Below are 18,055 nucleotides of genomic sequence, written 5' to 3'. Positions count from 1 at the left end.
CAGTTCTTTGTCCAGTGCTGGATTCTATCATGCTCATTACCTTTCTAACAAAGACATTCAAAAGTTGCATCATGTAGGCTAGTCATGTTCATTGTTTTTTTATATTTTTTATTTATTTTGTTAGATCGTGATGAATGATGACTGTTTTTAATAAATTTAAAGGGAGCAGTCTTTACATGCTGTATAGTCTACGTTTTATTCAGAATTTAAATAGAACTTCATGCTTGACAAGCAGCCACGTATGACACAGAGAAGGCCAACTGCTACACTAGAAAAATAGAAAAAGTTGATAATTTCAGAAGCACGTGATTCTGGAACCGATCTGGTCCAAACCATAGACTGTATAAAAACATGGACGTAGTGTCACCCATTGGTTTCTGAAGAGCGCTTTTGAAGCCAAAAGTAGGCGGAGGTGGCCGTCGCCATCTTGGCAGCACGTCACCAAGCGTCTCTCCCGGATAATCGAAAATGGTCAAAAGGCGGGAGCTGGTTGCTGAAACCACGCCCACCTAGCGCGACGGCGGTGACAGCAGCAGAAATCCACCTGTCACTCAAGTGGCTGAGCCCTTAATTATGCAGAACTTTAAGGCTTAATATAATTATTATTTATATATTAATATAATTTAAACCGATGAGTTATATTCTCCCATGCCAGCCTCCAGCGGCCAGAATTGCAGTTTTAGTCACTTCCGCCAAACTCACAATATAGGTAACGAAAAGTTTACTATTGGTCCAAACGCAGGATTTAGGTAAGGAAACGGTTATTATTTGTATTGGCTGCCACGCCAAATCATGTTCACCTGCTTGCTTTTCTGTTTAATTTAACAGTGTTTTTGTGAACATATATTATTTATATATTATTATACATTAACAAGAAATTGTAACACTTTACAATACGGTTCGATTAGTTAATGTTAGTTAATGTATTACAATCTATTATTATTGTAAACTACTACCTAAAGAATGTATTTCAAGCATTCACTTGAAACCCCCCTCCCCAATTTTGCCCCCCTAAAAACATAAAAGCCCTTCCAAGTCTTGTGTCCTGGCGCCGGGCCTGTCTGACGGTCATTAAAACCCTCCATTTCATTCTTCTCAATCATTCCTCTTACATGGTTAATGTCATCATCCTGTTGAAATTTCCTTTTAAGTTTCAGCAAACTGCTCAACCTTTGACTTTTCTGTCCAGAGCACATTGTTCCAGACATTTAGTCCTCATGCAGATCAGACTAGAGCAGATGAATTTGATATTCAAATGTTAATGTAGGTAAATAAATAAATAAATACAGTTAATTTTAATGTCTGTATGCCATAATCCCTAGAAAATTTTACAACTCAATACATTGTGTTGTTTGTGATCCTCTCATCAGCAGCTGCAGTGTCTCTCAGCTGTATCAGTGCAGTCACTGTGACTCTGACTGACGGAGGTTTTTGTACGACTCTTTATCACTGTGTGAACACCCAGCTACTACCAGGACAGTGTACACTCTGACAGTAATAATCTCCTGTATCTTCAGTCTGGACTCCACTGATGGTGAGACTGAAATCACTGTTAGATCCACTGCCACTGAATCTAGAAGGAGTTCCAGTGTAACGGCTTGTTGCATAAGATATGAGGAGTTTAGGAGCTTCTCCAGGTTTCTGTAAGTACCAGTGTAAGTAATTACTACCACACACGCTACTGCTGGTTTTACAGTTTATTCTGACTTCTTGTCCTTGAGCTGCTGTTATTAATGATGGACTCTGAGTTACAGTGTACTGTCCTCTACACTCTGAAATAAAGAACAACAATGAAAATTAATGAAAAACTGTAAATGTTTAATATTTTACACTTCAACGTTTGCATAATCTTTGTTAAAATTTTACTACACAAACCTTGAGCAAACACTGTGAGAGTCCAGATGAGGATGATGATGTTGTTCATTGTTGTTGTTGTGTCTTGTGTGATGATGAAGATTGTGTTCTGTTCTGCTCTCAGTCATGAAGTGTTAAACTCACAGCACTATAAACACTCTCAGAGCACCAGGGGCGTGTCTACGTCGTGGGCAGGGGTGGCACCCCCCCCCCCAGATATCTTGTGATAGGCTTGTTTTTAGTAAATGTTTAACTGTATCTGGCAGTGGTGGATCCTCGCATGTGTAGACAGCTGCCTAGGGACGCTTTTTTCTCTTCTTTACACTTAATTTTAGGCTGTTTCTATAGCGTGATCTTAATGAGAAATGTCGAGAGTGCATATGTGATCCATGTAATGCACGAGCACAAATCTCTCCATCGCAAGTGGATAACCTTCACTCACACAAAACTGGACGTGTGCTTTTAAAAATACATTGTTCTTTTATGAATTGGCTCTGCTCTCGCTCAGATATTGTGTGTACGCTCAAACATTGTCCTCGCATCACTGAAGACCAGAAGAGCTTTTTTTTTCTAGTTCAGGTGAAGAGAAGGCTTTTCTCACTAAATGGAAGCAAGCTGATTATAGTCAGCCTTCTCTAGTGATTTATTTTGTTATTTAATACTTATTTTAGTTAAGTGCTTAAAGTGTAAATATACATTTATTAAATTATTTTATTTAGTGCATTTGTATTTTGTAGTTTTTGTATATATAGTTATACAATAAAAGTGTATCAACCAGGTTCCAGAAATAATCACTGAGGGGAGGCCCATGATGTGTCAGTCTCTGTTTCAAAGAAAGTATTTTCTCGTCCTGCTTGAGACTCAAATGCAGGAGAACAGCTTCATCATCTCCAGCAGGAGCAGGACTAGGATTAAGATCCATTGCCTTACACTCTTCCCCAATATCAGGACACCTATCAGTTTCACTTCTGCAGTTGCTAAATGTTTTTCCAAAAATTAATACATAAATAAATGTGGAAAAATAAAGAAAAATGGTAAATAAATTATAATAGAGTATATACTGTACACAACCAGCCTGTACAGTATATATTTACAGTATATATGAACAATTGTCTCTTTATTCTTTTGTCTGAAGATGCAGGCTATTTTGTGAATTATTATGACTGAGTCGCATACATGAAGAATGAGAAACTCTACAACATCATCATGATAATAGAGGTCAAAGGTCACCTCAGAGGTCAAAGTTCATCAATTACTGTATATTTCTTTAGAAAGTTCAAAATCAGCACACAGCTAGAGATTGATGGAGACATATAGGATTTAAAGTCAAAGTGAATCATGTCTATTGTAAATTAGATTAATAAACTCTTGAACTGATAATGAAAATAACTAAATTATTTTTCAGTTAATAACAAACATTTTGAAAATACTTTGTCTTTGTTATTACTTTTTGAAAAGCATTCTTTAAACTAAATGTCTGAGTGTTGAAGTGTTTCTCTCTCTGCTGGAGTTTGTGTTCACTCGAGTGGAATAGAGGTTTTTGTACGAGTGTTTCATGAGATTGTATCACTGTGGAGCACATTCGGTGGAGGAACTAAACTGGTGCTCGGTAAGTCTGTCTCTTTTAACTGTCTTGGTTAAAAATTATTAAAATGTATAGATTTTAATGTTTTATTTATTTTATAGTCACATTTAGAGCTTTAAAAGAACTGAATTATATACTCAGCAAACAAATATTGTCTAAACACATTTCCATAATGTGTCTTATAATGAGTTTTATCAGTTCATTTTATTTATAGATTTATTTTCATTAATGTTTACACTGTTCACGTAAAGTTCATATTTTATTATAGATATTATACATTGAAAAAAAAACGACATCAGAATGTAAATAAAGTTACTTTTTTGTAGTTCAGTCAATGATTTTGAATATCTTTTTTTCATGATACACTTCAAAAACTTACAGAATACTAAATATGTGAATGCTTAGAAAATTTGATTCAATTTTTTTTTTATTATTATTATTATTATAAAATAATTCACATTTGGTGTGACATAGAATCATAAAATAGCAGCTTGAAACTTACATTTTGAAAAGTGTAAAAAATATATTTAATAGTGTAAGAACATTTTAGGTTCAAGTAAGACAATGTAAGAACTTTATGGTGAGATTTGAGACTATACTGGAATTAAAGCATTCAGTGTCTTTGTACAGTGTCAGCATTCATTTACATCATTTCATTTTTATGAGGTTTCATTTAAATGTATGTAGTGATTGTATTTAGTTTGTATATTGTGTAAAGATCAGCTGTAGTGATGTTGAATAAGATGAATGATGAGATTGTTGTGATTTTGACTGCACTCCTCATGTCTGCTGCTGAAAGTCCTGTTGAAATGCTGGGAATGCTGCAGGGCAGAAGAGTGCTGGAGCTGCAGTGTGTTTTCTCTGTGTTTGCGAATGTGTTGTGTTTGTCTCCTGCAGCTGGTCCCACAGTGAAGCCCTCAGTGTCTCTGCTGCCGCCCTCTTCTCTGCAGATATCTGGAGACTCAGCCGCACTGCTCTGCCTGCTCAGCTCTTACTCTCCACAGGGGGCGCTGGTGAGCTGGACACTGGACGGCTCAGAGGTCACCGAGGGGGTTGTGACCAGCGCAGAGAGCGAGCAGGAAGGCCGCTACAGCCGCAGTAGTGTCCTGACCCTCAGCAAAGCACGCTGGGAAGCAGGAGAGCTGTACGTCTGCAGAGTAACACATGATGGAGCTCCTCATGAGGCCTCGTTCCACAAGAGTCGCTGTTAGTCGCTCGCAGTGCTGATGTTTCTCCAGTGAGCGCTGCTCTCTCCTGAAGATGAGCGTATCTGAGTGTACCTGTGTCAGGCAGGATTCACATGAGTCTAGTGCTGCAGCTGTAGTCATTTACAACTCAATACTGAAAGAGAGCTCTAGTGTCAAAGCACTGGCTGATCTTTCAATCTGCTGTGTTTGCTGCAACATTCAATAAAGCTTCTCAACAAACTCCATTTGTGTCTGACAACATCATTCAACTAACAGATGAAGATGCATGTAGTGTTTGTCCAGGTGCTTCTCAGAAGCTCGATCAGTAGCAGTAAATCTAGTCAAATAAAGCTCTTGGGGTTTGAAGATGGTCTCTGGAGACAGAGCTGCTCTATTCTGAGAGGATCACAATCACTCCACCCTGACAATGCAAATGAGATTTTCAGCCCACACTCCCAGAGTCACTGTTTGTTTGGTTACATGATCTGAACTGAAACACACCAGTTTCACTTCTGCTGTAGTCCTGCAGCCCAGGTGCAAAGGAAATATATTTAAATTGTGCTTTTTTTGGACATACTTAGTATATTTATATTATGCTATGCTAAATGCATATTACATGTATTATTTTGAAACAATAAATATATTAAGCATATTTCAAAATATGTTTAAGATCAAATTTACAATATATTTAAATATATTAAATTGTGTTAAACTGTATTTATTCACAATTCATTTAAACTATTTGGTCCCACTTTATATAAGGTGGCCTTAACTATTATGTACCTACATTCAAAATTAATAATTTGATACAATGCACTTATTGTGTACACGTTTATAAATATAAAACAATATAAATACTGTTCAGTTTCTTGCACAGACTGATCATTTTGTGTCTTTACACATCAATGTATTTTCACGAGCTGCAGGGTTTCATTTGGCTTTGTTTGTGTATGTTTTTTTGACTCTCAAAGCTGTGATTCCCATCCACTTACATTATATGACTTATGAATCTTCGAATAAACGAATAAATCTTCGTTTCTGTTCTACTGAAGAAACAAAGTCACCTACATCTTGGATGCCCTGGGGGTAAGCTGGTCTATGATGTAATAAATGGTACTGCAGTTGTGAGGTGGAGTCCTTCACAGTCCACTACACAAGACATAAGGGACTTCTTTCCCCATGGATTACAGACACATAAGACTTGAAATAAATATATAGAGATAGGCTAATAACACACACACACACACACACACCTACACTCACAGCCTTGATAAATAATTAAGTAATATTGTGCATCATAAAATATATGAAAATGTTAAAAATGTCTTTTAAAATATCTTTTGAAAAGCAAACTGAAGCAGGATCATTACTTAAATATTTTAAATAAACTGCAGCAGGCCTTCACATGGTTATAAAGAACTGATACTTTAAACCCACTAAAACATGAGTAATTTAGCTATTTTCTTACACAAACTAAACAAAATATACTTTAAGTAAGAGTAAAATAAGTGTTTTATGTAAATAGACTAAAACTTCACTTAAAGTTTGCTTGTCTTAAGCATATTTCTTAAAAGACAGCAGAAGTGACTGATTGCAATCTGTTCAGTTTGATTGACAGGCATCATATTTTACACCTAAAACATGATGATCATATTAAAACACTGACTTGTTTTCTTCAGGAATATACTATTTCTGTTGTAAAGATATTGTGTTATGTATGTTTGTGTTGATCAGTGTTGTGTGTGATTGTGTTGTAGAGCAGCTGCAGTGTCTCTCAGCTGTATCAGTGCAGTCACTGTGACTCTGACTGACGGAGGGTTTTGTACGACTCTTTATCACTGTGAACACACAGCTACCACTGATCTGATGTAGACTCATACAGTAATAATCTCCTGTATCTTCGGTCTGGACTCCACTGATGGTCAGAGTGAAATCATTGTTAGATCCACTGCCACTGAATCTAGAAGGAGTTCCTGACTGCCGTTGATTTGCTCCATAAATAAGGAGTTTAGGAAATTATCTCCACTTCAATGAAAATGTTCTATTAAAATGTTTGAGAAAGGCCAGTTTGAATTTGTGATCTGTGTATTTAATCACCTCATTTGTATTATTAATTCAGACAGAAATGTGAGCTGCATTAGTGGCTCAATGATGATCAGTTGTTTGTATGAATCTTCATTTATAAGTTTAGTCATACATATCTTCCTCAGATCCACTGCATAATGTCAGAAAAGATTTATAGAGATCATCACTGCCCTACACACCTGGATAAAAGAGATACATGTATGAATGCTGTTTGTGACCTGTCCACATGAATATGGGTATTTTCAAAACCACAGCCTTTTCTTTGCTTGTTTGGACGTTTGTTCACACGCAAACTTATTATCAGCTCACTGAAACCGAATCTTTTTGAAAACTCCTGCAGGGTGAAGATTTTCAGAGTCTCTGGTTGCAGTGCTGTCATGTAGTCGGTGAAACCAGAGATTTTGGATTGTGACCAATACTTTTTTAAGGCTTCTGATTGGCCAACATGGCATTATGGTTAGGGTTATATCGCCACCTGTTGGTTTGGCATGCTCTTGTCTTGACAGTGTTTCACAGTGCTTTTTTGCATTATTTATAATTATATATTTATTTATTTTTAAATGACGGAGGCAACACTATGGTGGCCAAGAGCTAAAACAACCAACCTTTGCAAATTAAGAAAATAACTTCATCAATTTGACAACACACACGCTGCAAATGCTCACAACACAAACAAATAAAGGAACAGGCTGCAAATAAAATTCTTTATTTGTTTGTGTTGTGAGCATTTGCAGCACCTGCTGTCAAACTGATGAGGATGTTTTCTTGATTTGCTGGTGCTTTTTCTATTTGCAAGTGTTTTCTGAAGTTGCAGCATGTTGAGATCTCTCGCCCACTGTAAAAAAACCCTCTGTTTATAAAATACCTGTTCATGTGTGGACTTGGCCTTGGATTTCAGTAAATCCCAGAGTGTGCTCAGTGTTTATATGGAGCCACTGGAACAGTGTTAAAAGTAGCACTGAAGCAATAGGTGTGTTTGACTTGAAGCAGCGCTGCACAGACCGATCGGTGCTTTCCAGTCGCTCTCGCGGTACTTTGATGTCATACACCAATCGATCTGCACAGCAGCACTTAAACTCAAACACACCTCTCGTTGGAGTTAATTAGTTAAATAGAAGTGATTAATTAAGTCATGATTAAACATTAATGATGATACCTGTTGTTAACAAGCAGAATCACTGAATGAAAGAGAAACAACAAGAACAGAAAATAAGGAGAAGAGACCAGCAGAAACACAACAACCACAACTGACTTACAACCACAGCTTTAGATGAAATCAGCTGAAATAAAAACAGACATTAAATCTCTCAAGATCTCCGCAGACGATGATTAAACAGCCCCACAAACACTGAAACAATCTACACTCATTATAAACCTGTTTGCTTTGTTTCTTTCAAATGTTGTTTTTCAGAGTTAACAGGTTTAGCTCCAGTTTGCTCATGTTCTTTTGAAAGTGTTGCTTCATTGTAAAGTATTTGCTTCGGTTGGGCACTTTACCCTTGATTTTTTTTAATTAATTGTTTTAAACATTTGCAATAATGTTTTTCGAGAACATCTGTGCATTGACAAAGAAAGAGATTGATGAAGAAGCAGATCATGTGAAGTTATCTGTTTACAACAATAAAATAAATTAAATAAAGTATTTTAAGACTAACTCAATATTAATGACTAAACAGTAACCAACAGAAAAAATATTCAATCAAACAAAAGCATCAGTTATTCAGTTATAATTAAAACAATCATCAGCTATCAGTTATCAGTTAAATAGCATCAGTGGACATAAATAATGCTGATTACGTTGATTACATTCTGGGTTTCTCTCTGAAATGGCAGAAGACGGTAACTCGGAGGAGAAGAATTCTTGAATAAAGTTATTTTTGTTTTCTTCGCTCACAGAAAGTATTCTCATAGCTTCAGAAAACTGAAGTTGAGCCACTGATGTCACATGGACTGTTTTATTGACGTCCTTACTGTGTTTCTGGACCTGGGAACATTTCAGTTGTGTTGCGTTATATAATGTTTGTTAAAGATTCATTAATGAAACTTTAATAATTGTAAATCATCTCTCAAAATCATTTGAAGTTTTTTTTTTTTTTTTTTTTTTTTTTTTAAATGCATGATCATATAAATCGAAAGTTTGATGACATTTGTAACCATTTGAATTTACATTTAATAATGACTATTTGGTAAAGTTTAAGAAGTTAGTTAACATTAACCAGCACATTATCTTTCTAGAATATGTGACTATAAATTAAGTAATGATTAGCTAAACATTACATAATGTTTGTTAATTTATTAATGAAAGTCGTTATAAAGTGTTACCACTCTTCAAGTACTTCAAGTTCCTCAACAACATTTCAATTGGACTGAGATCTGGACTCTGACGGCAGGCCCGATGCCAGATTTTTGGTGGCTTTTAGTCAGAAAACGTAAAGATAATGACACACATACAGCAAGGTAATATAAATTCACTTACCTGTCCTATAACTTGAAACAAACATCCATCCCTTCTTAAAAGGCTGTGTTAAAAGAGAGCTGCCTGTTGTGCTATTTAATTAGGCCTACTGTTCTAGCTTCCTTTATTTTTAATTTTTATATATACTGTTTGAATGAAAGCTTGGATATCAAATATTCAATATCACTACTCATCATAAGTACTTGGTAAATTATCAGCCCAGCCGCTACGGGAGACGTTCAAACTAATAGCACGTAATTTACGTCTCTATGATGATTGGTTGATATCAGAAGGGAGGCTAGCCTCCTCTATGATGTTCCTTTTCTCAACACTCCTCAGCGCTGAAAGTGAACACTTGATGCTGATTGGCTAAATTTTTTTTACAACGGAGGCACGAGCGCTCATCCCCCCCCCCCTTCTCTATCACTTAGCGGTTGTAATTACATCAGCAGATTCGGAACATTCGTGATAGAAAAGCAGCACTTTCACGTAATGGTATTACAACTGTGAAAATTACAAACAAAAATATCCTCGTCCTCATTTTCACCTCAAAATTTTGGGGAAGCTGTGCCTCCCCTGCCTCCCCCGACGAACCGCCACTGGTGTGTATTATAGTCTTACTCATACAACTGCCCGCTGTTGAATCTGCTTGCTTTTAGATGGAAAAGCTGCTCACAACCTCTTTTTTCTTCGTAATAATAGCATAACAAAATAGATTTGGCAAACAATCCAGTGTATCTTCTTCTTTGGAAAGCATCAAATAATTTTACAATGCATTTTCGCAGAGGTGAGCAATGTAGCCAATCACAGACATGTTTGTTGACTTCTAAAACGCAGTGGCCAATCAGAGGAGTTTAGGTTGGAATCCACACAATCACCGCTCCGGTCACCGTTCTTTGTCCAGTGCTGGATTCTATCATGCTCATTACCTTTCTAACAAAGACATTCAAAAGTTGCATCATGTAGGCTAGTCACTTTCATTGTATTTTTTTTTTTTTTTACATGTTTTTACTTTGTTAGATCGTGATGAATGAGTGACAGTTTTTAATAAATTTAAAGGGAGCAGTCTTTACATGCTGTATAGTTTTATTCAGAATTTAAATAGAACTTCATGCTTGACAAGCAGCCACATATGACACAGAGAAGGCCAACTGCTACACTAGAAAAATAGAAAAAGATGATCATTTCAGAAGCACATGATTCTGAAACTGATCTGGTCCAAACCATAGACTGTATAAAAACATGGGCGTAGTGTCTGTGACGCCACCCATTGGTTTCTGAAGAGCCCTTTTGAAGCCAAAAGTAGGCGGAGGCGGCCGTCACCATCTTGGCAGCACGTCACCGAGCGTCTCTCCCGGATAATCGAAAATGGTCAAAAGGTGGGAGCTGGTTGCTGAAACCACGCCCACGTAGCGCGACGGCGGTGACAGCAGCAGAAATCCACCTGTCACTCAAGTGGCTGAGCCCTTAATTATGCAGAACTTTAAGGCTTAATATAATTATTATTAATATATTAATATAATTTAAACGGATACATTGTTCCAGACATTTAGTCCTCATGCAGATCAGACTAGAGCAGATGAATCTGATATTAAAATGTAAATGTAGGTAAATAAATAAATAGTAATACTGTTCATTTTAATGTCCGTATGCCATAATCTCTGGAAAATGTGTTACTTGAAGTCATTGTGTTGTTTGTGATCCTCTCATCAGCAGCTGCAGTGTCTCTCAGCTGTATCAGTGCAGTCACTGTGACTCTGACTGACGGAGGTTTTTGTACGACTCTTTATCACTGTGTGAACACAACACTACTAGGACAATGTACACTCTGACAGTAATAATCTCCTGTATCTTCAGTCTGGACTCCACTGATGGTGAGAGTGAAATCACTGTTAGATCCACTGCCACTGAATCTAAATGGAGTTCCAGTGTAACGGCTTGTTGCATAAGATATGAGGAGTTTAGGAGCTTCTCCAGGTTTCTGTAAGTACCAGTGTAAGTAATTACTACCACACACACTACTGCTGGTTTTACAGTTTATTCTGACTTCTTGTCCTTGAGCTGCTGTTAGTAATGATGTACTCTGAGTTACAGTGTACTGTCCTCTACACTCTGAAAGAAAATAATAATAAAAAAGGACAATAAGTAAAAATATATATATTTCACATTTTAACATAATTAGTGTAATTTTTGTTATGAAAATTTTACTACAAACCTTGAGCAAACAGTGTGAAAGTCCAGATGAGGATGATGATGTTGTTCATTGTTGTTGTTGTGTCTTGTGTGATGATGAAGATTGTGTTCTGTTCTGCTCTCAGTCATGAAGTGTTAAACTCACAGCACTATAAACACTCTCAGAGCACTGAAGCATGTGCTGACGATGCAAAGAAGTGGGCAGGATTTACAACAGCTTGAGCTGATAACAAATTCATATACTATAAAAGTATAGATTATATCATTTTACATTGAGTAATATAACTTGTTGATCCATTGACTAGTAACAATTGCTAAAACATTTTTATGATAAAGTGATATTTCACTGACTGATGTTCTTAGACTTTATACTGATGCATTTTGTTATGAATAAAGCATCACACAAAAACTGTTGTAGAAATATCTTCATAACACATATTGTATCCATGATTTATTTGTAGTGGACAGCACAGTTTATGGCAGGGCCTCTCTCTGACCACTCTAGCTGACAAAGGTTTGCTACATTTTGATTGGGTCTTGGTAGACGAACATAACCAAACTGTCCAACACCATCAGATAAAGATGCCAGGACAACAGCCAGACACCTCTTAGATGCCAAGAAGAAGACCTTTGGTACGAAGCCCAGGAAGCACAGGACTTCCCGTTGGTCAAAAATGCAGTTTCTGCCCTTCACCACCAACAGACTGATTCCTCAGGTTTTGTCCTGTGACCGCCATAAAATTCCTTTGGACCTCAGGATGCAGCAGCAGTGGGTGAAACAAAGAGATCACAGAGTTCCATCCAAATCCATTCATAACTATGTTCACAAACCTTAAACTGATGCAAACCACAACACACACATCTTATAAATATATATAAATAAATATTCTCAATGTCAGCGACATGTAGTGCAACTTCTTAAAGAAACTCAATGAACAAATTAATGCATGCATGACAGTTCAATATTTTTCCATCATGTTTGGACTTAATGTGTTCGTAACATTGCCAAATGTATTCTGGTTGCGGTTCGATAAGTGAATAATGCATTGGTAAAACTTCAGTGACACTTTTCTAAATGTGTGTTTGGACTATGCAAATAAGTCCCCAGGAGGAAAGAAGGGTGGGCCACACCGTGTCCTCCCACTCTGATGGAAACAGCCAATCACAGGCAGAAGACACACAGACATCTGTAACAAGGTTAAGCTCCGGCGAGCAAACCTTTACTCCAAGGTACCTTTGCTTGTGTGTTCCAGGCAAAAACCTTCTGCACTTACTCCAGGGGCACATCTGCGTGTTCCAGATCTTAGGACCCTATGGTGATCAGCATCCTACAGTGCTTCGTGTTCAGGGCTGTCGAAAGAGATTTCTGCTCCTTTCCCCACAGCAAAACCAGTGGATGAAGTCACCACTACTGGACTGCTCACTCAACTCCAGAGAATTTAACTATCACTTATCCAAACCTCTTCCAGAGACCTTGACATTGTTGTACATCATCAGCATATGATTGTCTAATTTACATTAGATATTATATAGCTGATTGCAGTTAACAAATAATCTTTCACGTATTTGTTTGATGCATAATAAGGTCCTTCACCTTATTTGTTTCAAAGTAGCAACAGTTTATCTTTCCAGATAACGTAGCTCTGACATAGCGACACCCAACATAATCACTTGCATTTTATGTCTCTTTCGCTGAATATGCTCTTGGAATAAAGCTCTTGGGTTTTGAACATGGTCTCTGGAGACAGAGCTGCTCTATTCTGAGAGGATCACAATCACTCCACCCTGACAATGCAAATGAGATTTTCAGCCCACACACTCCCAGAGTCACTGTTTGATTGGTTACATGATCTGAACTGAAACACACCAGTTTCACTTCTGCTGTAGTCAAGCAGCCCAAGTAAAAAATACATGTATTTAAATAGTGTTATATGGCATACTTATATATGATATATTATACTAAATGCATATCAAATATATTATTTTGAAACAATAGGTATATTAAGCATATTTGAAGACATGTATAATATCAGTTTTATATATATATATTAATATATTAAATTGTGTAATATAGGAACCTCTTCAAGTAGATTTAGTGCAGTTTAGTTGTATTTTTTTACAATTAATATAAAATATTATTCTAATGTGACTGAGTAACATTTCAATAGCATTTCAGCTCATTAGAAATGCATTAGCATTGCAATACTAGTGTATTATTAAGTTGCTTTTTTTCTGGTATTAAAAATAGTATAAAGGTGCAAAAATCATTAACATAAATGATTAAACATAAACATAAAACACTAGAGTATATTAAAAAGTACAGCAGCATATATAATATCTTGACCAAAATACATAATAAAGTAAAGATCAGTGAAATGCTATGACAGAGCTCTTTTTATCCATTTGTAGAACATTTCAGTTATGCCAAACTATGAATTACATTACTGATTACATTATTGAATAATAAGTCTGCGATTCTTTTCAATCCTTGCAAATTTAGACATTTCAAAACAAAAACTTAAGCCTGCAAATGGCTGAACAAAGAAAGAAACAGAAGAGTTTGTCACAAGTGGACTGTCACTTCTCTGAGTATGACTTGTATTTTCAGCAGCTGAGGGCTTGCAATTCAGACACTGTAGTATTTAAAGACTGCTTTATCACAGGACCTGTGAAAGGGAAAAATAATTCATATAAAATTAACCAATGATTAACAGTTTTGCATCAGTGCTTGAAAATATGTATTATAATTTGCATACACATTAGAATTTTTAGAATTAAATAATCATAGTTTCATGATCATAGTAATCTTCTTTTATAATACATTAGAAGTTATACATTGTAAGAATACACTTAGACACTTAGAACACACAATAACATATGGCACATGTAGCTATAATGTATTTTTTGCTGTGGTGAATTAATGTGCTACATAAAAAAAAATAAAAAAATATTTTACAAAATACCTTACTTTTGAAAAGCAGATTGAAGCACAGGAAATATTTAAAGGTGTCCTATTATGCTCTTTTACAAAGTCTTGATTTTGTTTTTGCGGGTGTACTAGAACAGGCTCTCAAATGCCGCGTTTCCACCGAAATTACCCAGAACAATTGTACAGAAACTTTTTTCCCCAGGAACTATTTTCCCCCCAGACCTGTTGCTTTCTGCGTTTCCACCGCGGTCTAAAGTACCGTGAAGAACACGAACTTGTGTTCTTGTGGAGCTTCCTTGGAAGAACGAACTTGGAAGGACACAAGAACACAGAACGCACCCTTATGAGTATCGAGATGTGCTGCGTTCTTGCTTAACTGATCGCATAGTCACAGCATAAGCAGCGGCCAATGAACCATAAATATAACACAATATTATTATTTTCATTTTAACATAAAGATAAATAAGATACAGGCCAAAGATTACCTGTTAGATTTACCCAAAACAAATTATATTTTATGTTTAACCATTAAAGAGACATCAGAGCCAGCAGCAAATGTCATAAGGACTAGGCAAGTTGAGACTGCTCTAGGTCGGATACATGAGCACTGAGCTCCCACTGATCGCGTGGAGCTGACCGTCTCCGAAATCGCATTTTTTAAATAGGCGCTGTCTTTATAAATAAACTACAGATTTGAGTTTCAAACAACTACATTCTCGCCTGAAATACTTTTAAAATTAAATTTCATGACACAATAACAGTAATATTTAGAAAATGATCCAAATAAATGGTGGTTGAAATCACAATGCTGCATGAAGTCAACCAATCAGCATGTTCAGCACCCAAGTCCCCCCCCCCGAAAGTTCCGGAACTTTGAAAAAGTACTACCTCGTGAGCAGGGACTTTCTGCGGGGCATTTTTTTTTTTACCTGGAACTTTTTATTTAGATCCTGGTTCCTGTGGTGGAAACACACCGAGTACCAACCTAAAGTCCCTAGTTCCTGGGTAAAGTTCCAGCGGTGGAAACACGCCTATACTAGGTTGTTCGAAAAACATATTATTTTTCACATATTTTACATTATTACAACACCTTTCTCTCCAGTATGCCATGAATGGCTGGAATAGTTCCTGTATCAAATGAAGGCCCGCCTTCTGAAATATGAAATGTGCTGTGATTGGTTGGTTGGGCCAGTGTGTGCTGTGATTGGTTAGCTGGGCCAGTGTGTTGTTATTGGTTAGCTGGGCCAGTGTGTTTTGTGATTGGTTGGCTGGGCCAGTGTGTGTTGTGATTGGTTGGCTGGGCCAGTATGTGTTGTGATTGGTTAGCTGGGCCACTGTGTGTTGTGATTGGTTAGCTGGGACAGTGTGTGTTGTCATTGGTTGGCTGGGCCAGTGTGTGTTGTGATTGGTTAGCTGGGCCAGTGTGTGCTATGATTGGTTAGCTGGGCCATTCTGTGTTGTGATTGGCAGCACTCGGAGCCTGGTCAGGAAATGTCATGCCCCTTACCATAAGGGGCATGACACTATAAAAAAGAAAAAAGTCCAGCTCAGACCTCTACTACATTTCAACTAACTCTCATTAGACTAGAGTATTAGTAGACTGTCTGATAAATATCTTATAACTCTTTTTTGTGATGGTCTCCCAACAGACATTCTACTGACTAGAGTAATTTTGCTAGTACATGTGTAACTTATTCTAACCCTAGCTCTACCGGTCTATTAACACTCTACTAACACTTTAATGAGAGTCAGTAGATATGTAGGTGCAGCGTTACTTAAATAGTCAACAGAATGTGTATAAAACATTCGAAGAAACAGAAGAAACAGTCGAGCAACAGATAAGTACAGCAGTTTGTAAGTGTTTTGCCTCGTTTTCTCATTAAACTACTGCGTGATCGTCGTTGCTAGGAAAACTTTGCTTTATTTACTGTGTGTCTTACCCTGGTAAATACGTGCTAAAGTGGCGCTTGGTTTTGCATTTGCCTATCACGGGACTGGCCAGTTTTGGTCTGCTAAATAGGGAGGCGTGACCAGCTGACTTCAATCACAGGTAATCAGGCAAATATATAAGTGGTAGGTGTCACCGCAGTAGCGGTCACGGCAGCCCTCGTGTGAAGCCTCCCCGTGTGAAGACCGACGAGTGTAAAGACCATCGACTCTACCTGCGCGACTCCACCGAGCAAGGACACCGACAGGGCACTTGAGTATTGCTTTCCTCCCCTTCAAGTTAGTTTGCAGGTTTGTCCTCAAATACTTATTTCGGTCACTTGTAGTCACTATGTGCTTTCAGATCTCTACTATCACTACTAACACTCGGAGAGCACGCTATGTACGTCTAAGGAAGGCCTGCCGACAAAACTACGGCCTGTCCCTCTGACCTCTACTACTATGCTCTCTATTCCAGTTGGTCTCTGGAACTGCCAGTCTGCTGTTAACAAAGCAGACTTCATTTCTTCTCTTGCTACTCATTCCGGTCTCAACCTCATGGCACTGACTGAGACTTGGATCAAACCTGAAGACACTGCCACTCCCGCAGCCCTCCCCACTAATTTCACTTGTTCCCACACCCCTCGTACGACTGGGAGAGGTGGAGGTACTGGTCTCCTTATATCGAAAGATTGGAAATTTGATCTTCAACCATCACCTACAGGTAACGGTTCATTTGAATCACATGCTATTACTGTAACCCACCCTGTTAAAATCCACTTTGTGGTCATTTATCGTCCCCCAGGTCAATTGGGAAACTTCTTGGAGGAGTTGGATGTGCTGCTATCAAACTATCCTGAAGATGGTACTCCTCTGGTACTGCTTGGTGACTTCAACATCCACCTAGATAAACCCCTGACTTCAACACTCTGCTCGCCTCATTTGATCTCAAGCGAGTGTCTACTACAGCGACTCACAGGCAACCAACTGGACCTCATCTACACACGCTGTTGCTCCGTGGACAACTCTTTAGTTGCTCCACTGCACACCTCAGACCACTTCCTCATCACTGCTAACCTAGCACTTACTCCTGAAGCAGCACACGCTCCAACGCAGGTCACCTTTCGACGGAACCTACACTCACTCTCTCCATCTCGCCTATCCTCTGTGGTTTCATCCTCACTTCCTTCACTCTCGCAGTTTTCAGCTCTGGACACGAACAGTGCTACGGACACTTTTTGCTCCACTCTAACCTCTTGCTTGGACAACTTTTGCCCACTGTCGTCTAGACCAGCACGCACCACCCCATCTGCCCCCTGGCTGTCTGATGTTCTCCGTGAACATCGCTCTAAACTCAGGGCTGCAGAGAGGAAATGGCATAAATGAAGAAACTCTACAGACCTCAGTGTGTATCAGTCTCTCCTCTCTTCCTTCTCTGCAAATGTCTTCACTGCTAAAACATCCTACTACCACAACAAAATTAACAACTGTTGTGACGCTCGCACCACTCGTCAAAACTTTCTCTTCTCTTCTTAATCTGCCTCCACCTCCTCCTCCATCGACTCTTACAGCTGACGGCTTTGCAGTTTTCTTCACAAATAAGACAAGAACCATCAGTGACCAGTTCTCCACACGCAGACTGAGGATAACTTCACAACGACAAATGCACACTCTTTCTCCTCCTTCTCTCCACTCTCAGAGACGGACGTTTCCAAACTTATCCTGTCCAGTCATCCTACTACTTACCCACTTGATCCGATCCCCACTCACCTCCTTCAAGCGATTTCTTCTTCAGTCATACCTTCACTTACTCACATTATCAACTCCTCTCTTCACTCTGG

The 18,055-nt window shown here is 38.0% G+C and overlaps 1 long non-coding RNA gene across 1 annotated transcript; it reads left to right on the top strand.

Annotated features, from left to right (window-relative positions):
- The first annotated feature begins 3,190 nt into the window (after nt 1-3,190).
- LOC109095444 lies at nt 3,191-4,867 on the top strand. Its single transcript, XR_006158595.1, has 2 exons — nt 3,191-3,463; nt 4,337-4,867. It is a non-coding gene; the product is annotated as an uncharacterized LOC109095444 (long non-coding RNA).
- Nucleotides 4,868-18,055: the final 13,188 nt, after the last annotated feature.

The sequence above is a fragment of the Cyprinus carpio genome, chromosome B25 (genome assembly GCF_018340385.1).
Source record: "Cyprinus carpio isolate SPL01 chromosome B25, ASM1834038v1, whole genome shotgun sequence".
Lineage (NCBI taxonomy): Eukaryota > Metazoa > Chordata > Actinopteri > Cypriniformes > Cyprinidae > Cyprinus > Cyprinus carpio.
The sequence above is the reverse complement of the archived record's forward strand: the minus strand, read 5'-3'. Positions and strand labels throughout refer to the sequence as shown.